Below are 8,673 nucleotides of genomic sequence, written 5' to 3' on the forward strand. Positions count from 1 at the left end.
ATCCAAAGCGACTTACATTGTATTATCCTATACATTTATACATAGGTATTTGCAATCCCCTGGGATTGAACCCACAACCTTGCGTTGTTAACGCAATGCTGTTACCACCAGTTAGAAAGTGTTAGCATGTGTACACCTGATGGTCAGGCCCATAAGGAAGGATATAAAAAATTGTAAACTGGTAAAATAATAGTAATCACTTTTCAAATCCAGTGAATATTTCTTAAGTTAGATATTATTTAGCATGGAATGCTTGATATTGATTGCCCAGTCGCTCCATTTGCAGGTTTGTTATTCCCATATAACAACCTCTCAAAAATCCCTAAATTGGTATTGCCAGTGTTTTGAAGTTTAAGCATCGTGATACTGCAGCACCGGTATACAGCTCAACCCTAAAATAAAGTTTAGCTTCTAAAATCGATTATTAAGCCATGCAAAAACATATAAAATATATATTTAGCATATTTTCCTATTGCCTAACCTTAGATATGAAGACAAAGACAGACCTGGTCAACAAAAGAAGACTAAATGACTTCATACTGCACACAAAATGACAACCATGCCGAAATTATAAACAAACCGGGCAAGCATTTTTAATTCACCGGATCACAAAGACTTTAACTGGATTCAACAAAAGGACGAACTATAGTTTACGTACATGCTTGGAAGCAGCGACCCAAACCTGGCTGAGGTACACTACATCAAGTCCTGACATGACAAAAGAATAACCAGTGGAACAAAACCAAGGCTGTGAAATTACCAGGGTACACAATGAATACATTCTTTATTTTAATGAGTTTCTTATCACTGTTATTTCTAGAGTTTTTACTTTTTACATGTTGCAATTGGTTTATGAATTTATTCCGTGTTAACTGAATTCTGGTTAGGCGATGAATGTAACAATTAACCATAATATTTCCTCTTTTGGGAAACCACACCTGGGGAAAAATAACCTGATGTCGTCAGTTTCTGTGTGGTCAACACTGGTGCAACATCCTTTTGACCACATATTTTTTTAAACAGGTTACCCAAACACTCCCTCTGTGGAACAAACAGAAGAAGCGGTCCTACCCAAAAGGTATTTGGTTGACTACAGTTGCAGTGTCAGGCTCATCATCTATTTCAAATAAAAAAGTTGCTTTCTCAAAGCAAACATCACATCAGGTAAAACAACACAATCACAACACTTTGTACAACAACACAACACAATAATCGAATCAAGTAAAAGCAATCTTAAAAATAAAACGTTTAAAGAAGAGATTTAAAAGTCGCTAGTGAATTTGTCTCCCTGATGTCAGCCGGAAGAGAGTTCCAGGCCTCAGGAGCATGTGAGGAGAATGTTCTTTCACCCATGGAGCGAAGCCGTGTCTTGGGATCAACTAAAAGACCACACTGAGAAGAACGCAGATTTCGACATAATGTGTAAGGCAAGAACAGATTAGACAGGTACAGAGTAGCCAGGTCATGCAAAGCCTTAAATATTAACGTAAGGATTTAAAATCAATACGGGACCTGACGTGGAGCCAGTGTAAAGACTCCAAAACAGAAGAAATATGGTTACCAGACCTGGCCAAAGATAGAATTCTATTAGCCGAGTTTTGTACACATTGTAGTTTGTTAATAGAGGTTTTAGCTACTCCAGCAAGAAGACCATTACAATAGTCAATACATGAAAAAAAACAAAGAATTTATCAACGTCTCAGTATTCTCCTGTATTCTGAATAAAAGGCTCACATGACAGCGAAGCATCAAAAATGACTCCAAGATTTTATAGAGCCTGCATTTCGCAGCTGATTGGGATTTTGAGACAGAAAATTATCAGACATCCAGTTCTTGATCACACCAACTCAGTTAAATAGATGCACAACGTCCACATTTTGAACTGGTCTATAAATCTGTCATCTGCATACAAATGATAATAAAGGTTGAGTTGTCAGAGCTAAGCGATAACACAGAATATGTAACAATTTACAACTAGATCTGACACACATGAACGGTTGAGGGCTGAATATAAAGGGTGTGGATGATGGAGTGCAGGTGTGAGTGTAAACAGTAATAATGAGTGAGTGCAAAGAGTCCTGAGTAATGAAGTCCATAACTAAAAGTCCGGTGAAAGTGAACGGGGAGGTATGTGGAGAGGCACTGGTGCAGGGGGCGTGGCCGGCGTTGATACACTTAAATGATTGTACTGCTCACACCTGTACATAATAGGTTTAGACAGACAGGAAGAGCACCACATTTACAAAACTTTCCACAATCCTTCATGACATTAATCTGTGATATGTCTGTATGCTTTAGGTTAACCATAATGGCCATTTAGGATAAAGTAAAACTTCTATATACTGTACACAACAAATCCCTTGTCTGCACATACATACAACCGGATGTTTCTTAGTTGGTTGTCTTCTCATTTCAGTAGTTTATTATCTAATTTCAGTGCTTTGCCTTGGAAATTCCCTGTTGGAGCATCTGTCCTGCAGTTGGAGATTCCTTTGTAGCGTTCGGTCCTACAGCACATTCTCAAGTTAATGGGATTTTAATCGCATGAACAAGAAACAAAACTGCAAACTAATGACGTGTATGATTTTAACACACTATTATTAAAGACACAATAGCCTGTGAGCCACATGCTTATGATCTGGAACAAAATGTTTGGACAACAGACAGATGCTGTTTTGGCCAACCAAGAGAATAAGAATGTTAAACTTTTGTTAATAAAGTTTTAAAAGTGTATATCCCAGTTCATCACTGTGTGTACTTAAAACTGTCAAAATGTTACACAGAATGTAGCAGATGTTAACCACAGGAGTGTATATAATTTTAAATGCCAACGTCTAGCATTTCTGCGTGACCTCCGTGCACCGATTAGTCCCGTAAACAAATTCATTGTATATGTTGCTCTTCTTATTTAACTTCCGTGTCTTTATCGGACTGGCAAAAAAAGCTGATTGGTAAACCAAGCCAGTTTGTCACTTCTGCCGTAATAATGGTATACAGTTGTGAGTGTAGGAGTCGCAACACACCCACATTTTGTTTAGCGCGTTTATTTCCCACGACCTTCTTTTGACGCCCAAGATGAAAAAATGCCAACGACGGGACCAGCGTTTTGCGACCGACGTTGCTCGCGAGCATGTGTGTTTTATTACACAGAGTTATTATTTCCGGTCGTGTTTAATCAGGCACTCCCTCTTTTTCCCTCTCTTGATATTATTGATTGTTTTTCACTCTTCCACGACATGTATCTCAAACAGAGATGAAAGTTCCCGCTGGCAAGATTAAAAGGGTCCTTTGATTTGACGTGCTGGAGAAACACCTATGAAACAAAGAATTTATGATAACTGCTTCCTCTTTGTTTCTTTCATCTCACAAAAGAAAACAACAGTAATAGTTTCCCTTTCCGACCACTCGGTGACTGTTCACCCGGGCTCCTGGGCTGATGTGGACTTTCCAGACACAAAAGACACTCCTGGCGTGCAGTCAAGGCGCCTCCCTCCATGTAGAGTTTTCATAGCCATAATTGTTACTTAAAATATGCTTTCTCTGAGTGAAGGGAAATGGCTCGACTATTACTGTCAGTGTTTTCTTTTTGATGTGTTTCATCGCTGTAAATCAGGGGGTGGTTTCACATTCCATCTTTGTGTTTTTAGACAGGAAATGTAACAGACAAGAAAGGAACGGTGTTGTGTAAACACATTATTTACCTTTTAGATTATGGAAACGTGTTTTGACCTCAAAAGTGCTGCATTGGATTTGTAATATTTGCCTTTATTATGCATTCATGGCTTAGCTATTAAAACTGGTTTGTGGTTTCCACCTTCCCTATCAAAACAATTCCTACCCATACAAATAAATCCTGGATTCTGAGCTTACCCTTCAAAGAATATCCTCAATGCCTTCACAGTACTTCCTGTCCCGATGCACTAAATCAAAACTGTGATTCTTCACCATGGGCGTGTGTGGCGTGTATAACTACATTAGCCACCAGTGGTGACAGTGTCTCTCATATGAGAGCTTTTTTCTACTTTAACACATCGGCCATGAAACCCGCCACCCCAGGGCTCTGTCCCAAGCTAAACACATTTGGTCATAACTAAAAGCCTCTACCTTTTCTGCAGATACATGGTGTAGTGTTTCCAAACTGTGGCTGAACGCTCTGTCAACATTGTCTGTTATAACAAGAGACTACGGTGGGAGGTTAGGGAGCTGTGTACTCAAGCAAGGCTCGGTTTCCTCTCGCTAAAGGTTCTGGCCGTGAGTGATGAGTTCCCAGTCAGACATACCAGACGCTTCATCTTTGATTTGTTGTCCCAGCAACCTGGCACCTTCAAGCCGACCCACCAGACTCCTTTTTTTGATCCCCACCGCCAACAAAAACCATAACCGTTTGACAAGCTGCTGTTCCCAACACCCCCATTCTACACCCACACCACCGTGCCAGCATATCGAAAATCTAAAGACTTCCATTTGTACTTCTTTAGGAGAAATGAAAGACGCATACAACAAATTCAGCAACAATTAAACAGAAAATTGAAATAAATGCAACGGCAGAAAGATTAGCTTGCCCTTCTAAAGAGGGTGTCGTGTCAATCAAACATAAAAATCTCTACAAGGATGGCAATTATTTTGAGAACTAAAAATATGACATGTTGTCATGCCATTGTGACATTTTCTTGACAATGTTCTGGGCAAACTGTTATTTTTCATTTATAAACCACTTCCCTTTTTTAAGAAGAATGCTGACAGTAATGTTTCCATATCTGAAAAGTCAAAGGTAGGTTCAAAGGAGTACAATGCATATACAAAATCACATCTGTCTATGTCTTTTGTATAATCTCTTATTTGTGTATTTGATCTTAAATGCCAAAATACTCTTGAGCAATAGCTTAATAGTAATTAAATGTAAATCGAATGTTGGCAACCAAACAACATTGACCCCTACTGACTTCCACTGTATGGACACAAAACCGATATGACATTTCCCAGAATAGCTTCCTTCGTGTTACAGAGTTTGAGAGATTCAAGTTTCTTTTGATTGGCATAACGGGTAATAAATGACAAATATTTTTTATTTTGATATGAACCATCCGTTCAAAATTGTTTAAAACTTATTTGGCTAACTCTATGCTTTTCACATGTTTAAAAAATTTCTCACACTTTACCATGTATTCAAAGTAAACTATGCACATCTTCCACTTTCATATTTACTCATAACAGTGTTAAATTGGCACTTGCAAGTAGTACATAATCACTGTGAATTCACACCTTCTTTGTGGTGCTATTGAATTCAATACAATCTTCCTACAAACTTTTAGTGCACGTAGTCTACCATTACAGTCAAAGAAAATGACAAGCGTGGCAATAAAGAAAGATCTTGGCAGAACAAGATCCAAGAACAACAGGAGGCCGAGAACACAACCCTGATACGGCGCCCAGGATCAACTTAGATTCCTAGATAAACAATTTGAGTGAAGACATCCAGTGTGCAGTTAGTTCTCTGAAAGACTGGCAAAGCCCTCATCATCTGACTAAATTTTCAGTGTGGCTTTTGTTCAACAAACGTGTTTAGTCATACTGCAAATGCATCCAGAAACGTAATGTCAGAACTTTCACATTTAGTGACAACAACTTTCATTTGCATATTACTTGCTTCTTTTTCGTGTGAACCACTCTCTGTTTTGACGTCAAGGCTGAGGCTTGCATTCTAAGAGTAAAAACTTTAAAAATGTAAGATGTATCATTAAAAACCTGTAACCGAAGCGTTCAATCATTCAGACATATAGCATTATGCCAATATTCTACGCTTCTAAAGCTCTCACAAGCTATACCGTTCCATGGCGCCACATCACGGAGTGAAATTTCACTACTGTAATATCACGAGCTGGGTAAACAGAAGAGGACTCCCACTTGAATATGAGCATTACGTTTTTTGCTTTTTGAAAACGGCCAGGCGGTCCCAGACACAAACACATGTAGCTGGGCCCGTTGACAGAAGTAGCCATGGGTTCCAGCTGTGAGTTAACACAATAGCCTTAACACTTTGGCCGGATTTTGGATAGGTCCCTGGTGAACAGCAGGTAAGTAATATGGATACAGAAAATCAGCCATAAAGGGGTCCCTTTTCCTCCCACAAAAGTTGTCATGGCGGTTGTCTGTTGCAGCTCTAATTTACTTTGGCTTGGACTGTCGGGTTTTCAGTTCAAATTGAATACCTGACCCAGGATGACTGGTAACGTGACTCTGGCTTAGCTTGCCCACCAGCGAGCCAGGAACTCTGATATCATGGGATGTATAACAGTCATGTAGAGGTTGAGGAAGGGTTGTGCCGGTTAGCTGCTTTGGCGTATATCAGGAGGAAACACTCTAATACGGCAATATACAGTTAGTCCAAAGACAGAGCAGGTCTGTTAATTTTTTTTCTTTATTCAAAGGCATTGTACATGTAGATGGACCTGATATAAAAAAATAAAACAACACTGTTTGTAATCTGCTCTTGGAAAAAATGCAGAAAAATGCAGGAGGACAGAAGACATTTGAAGGGCTAGCTTAAGTGGCGATAGGGAGGCGGGGTTTCCAGGAAAATGCACATAAACTAAAGCAGAGCTGACAGCATTAACATGACCTGCCAGAGCATCTCAGTCTTGAGGTTTGTTTTAAGCTAAAATGGCATGTAACACAGAAATACAGACTGACATGTATTCACAAAAAACATCCATTAAGCAAACATCTTTGCTGTAATGTTGAAAATTGCTTGAAATTTGACAGTGAAATTCTGAAGACCTATGATTCTTTTGAGAGCTGAAATAAACCCATAATCCTTCGTCCGAAAGTGCTCACACTCCATTGCTCTTACAAGTCAAAATGTCCAAATGCTAAATATTTGTGGTTGCACTGAAAGACCACAATTTACTAAATAAATTAAATACCTAAATGTTGGGTATTTGTATGCTTAAGGAATTGACAGACTGTCAACGACCAAAGTTCAGTCCTTTTTTATAAGTTACATCCTCAGGTGAAATTTAAATAAAGAAACGATCAATCAAACAAATAGAATTATTCTTTAACAAAGAAACAAACCCTCACACAAATGTGGTTGATCATCAGCAGCATCACAAATTTTATTAGCACAAGCCTGAAAAAGACCTGTTCAAAGTTTTTTTTTAAGTCACACAGTACAAGGCCGAATTCACATTTTGTGTCTTTTCCCCGCGCATATTCGTTATTTTTAATGTAGAAGCGAGGCAGCCGCGAGGAAATAGTGGGCGACGCGGTCACGACGCGCTCCTTTTGTCATGAACATCGGCGCCGCATCGAGATGAAAAAATCTCAATTTTTTAAAAAGGCGCAGGAGGTCATGTGACAAGAACCAACTATCCAATAAAGACAAGCTCAATGAAAATGGAGACAGAGAGCAAAACTAAATCTAGTAGCAGAGATATTGGAACGTATTTTCAGTGCATATAATTCATATATCCATTGTTTTACCTCCTCTTCTCAACGGCTATAGTGGCCTTTGAGTCCAAGCGCTCTGGAGAAAATGGAGAACACAGTGCAGCTCGCGTTTTTCGCGCGGTTTTAGACGCGAAATGTGAATCGGCCCCAATACAATACAATTGTATAATTGTATTACATTTTAAAGTTTTAATAAAACAGCATAATTTTAAAGTCAAAACTGAAATCATAATTTATATAGCAAGTGTCAGATTTAAAATAAGTATGCGCAGTATAGTGTAAAATATAAAACAAACAAGAAAAAAAAGAATATATACTAAAACAAAAAATATTTTATTTGATATCTCGCTTGCTACATGATGTTAAAAAACTACATCTACCTAGCATTTCTTTTCTATACACTTGCAAATAATGGAGCCATAAGTACCACAAGTTCGATTTGAAAATGATTAGCCAGCTCTCGCGATACCTTTGTCTCAAACGCCGATTGGTCTGTGCAGCGCTTTTCTTCTGTTATTCATTTCTATGCTAATCATAAACGCGCGAGACAGCCCACAGCTTTATGTATGACTTTAACACCTGTAACTTATTGTTTATTGCTCATTTGACTGCATAATTGAATCAAAATGCATTATGTGCCTTTGTACACGTGTGGAATGGATGTTGTTTTAACCAAGCCCTCTGATAAGAAGAATAATAGAGTTGGTCATTGGAAGCTTTTATAATACAGGTAATGCTGTTTTGTTCAGTTTTGCAAGTTTTGTTGTAATGTTATATACACATACACATTACTAGCGTAATGAAGTGGTCCTAAGATCAATATGTAAACAAACTTACTTAAGATGTGAGTGTGGGTTCCACTGCAGCCCTGCAACAACCTGTTGTGGTAACATGCGAGTGTATCTAACGGCCGGTAGATGAATGTATATGTGTGGTGAAAGGTTTAGGCTGTAACGTTAGATCAGTGTTTAGTAAAGGGTGCAGATATAAGTGTATGTGAAAACGCTGGTGAATTTATTTTGCAGATGCTTTTATTCAAAGCGACTTATATTGCATTGTACTATACATTTTTTCTGACTATATGCAATCCCCTGGGATCGAACCCATGACATTGGCTTTGCTAACGCCATGCTCTAAACACTGAGCCACCGGAAAGCCTTATATAAAAGTCCCGAACCCAAAATAATTTCTTATTACAAAAATAATAATCAGCCAGTAGCTTTA

The sequence above is a fragment of the Triplophysa dalaica genome, chromosome 8, assembly GCF_015846415.1.
Source record: "Triplophysa dalaica isolate WHDGS20190420 chromosome 8, ASM1584641v1, whole genome shotgun sequence".
Classification (NCBI taxonomy): domain Eukaryota; kingdom Metazoa; phylum Chordata; class Actinopteri; order Cypriniformes; family Nemacheilidae; genus Triplophysa; species Triplophysa dalaica.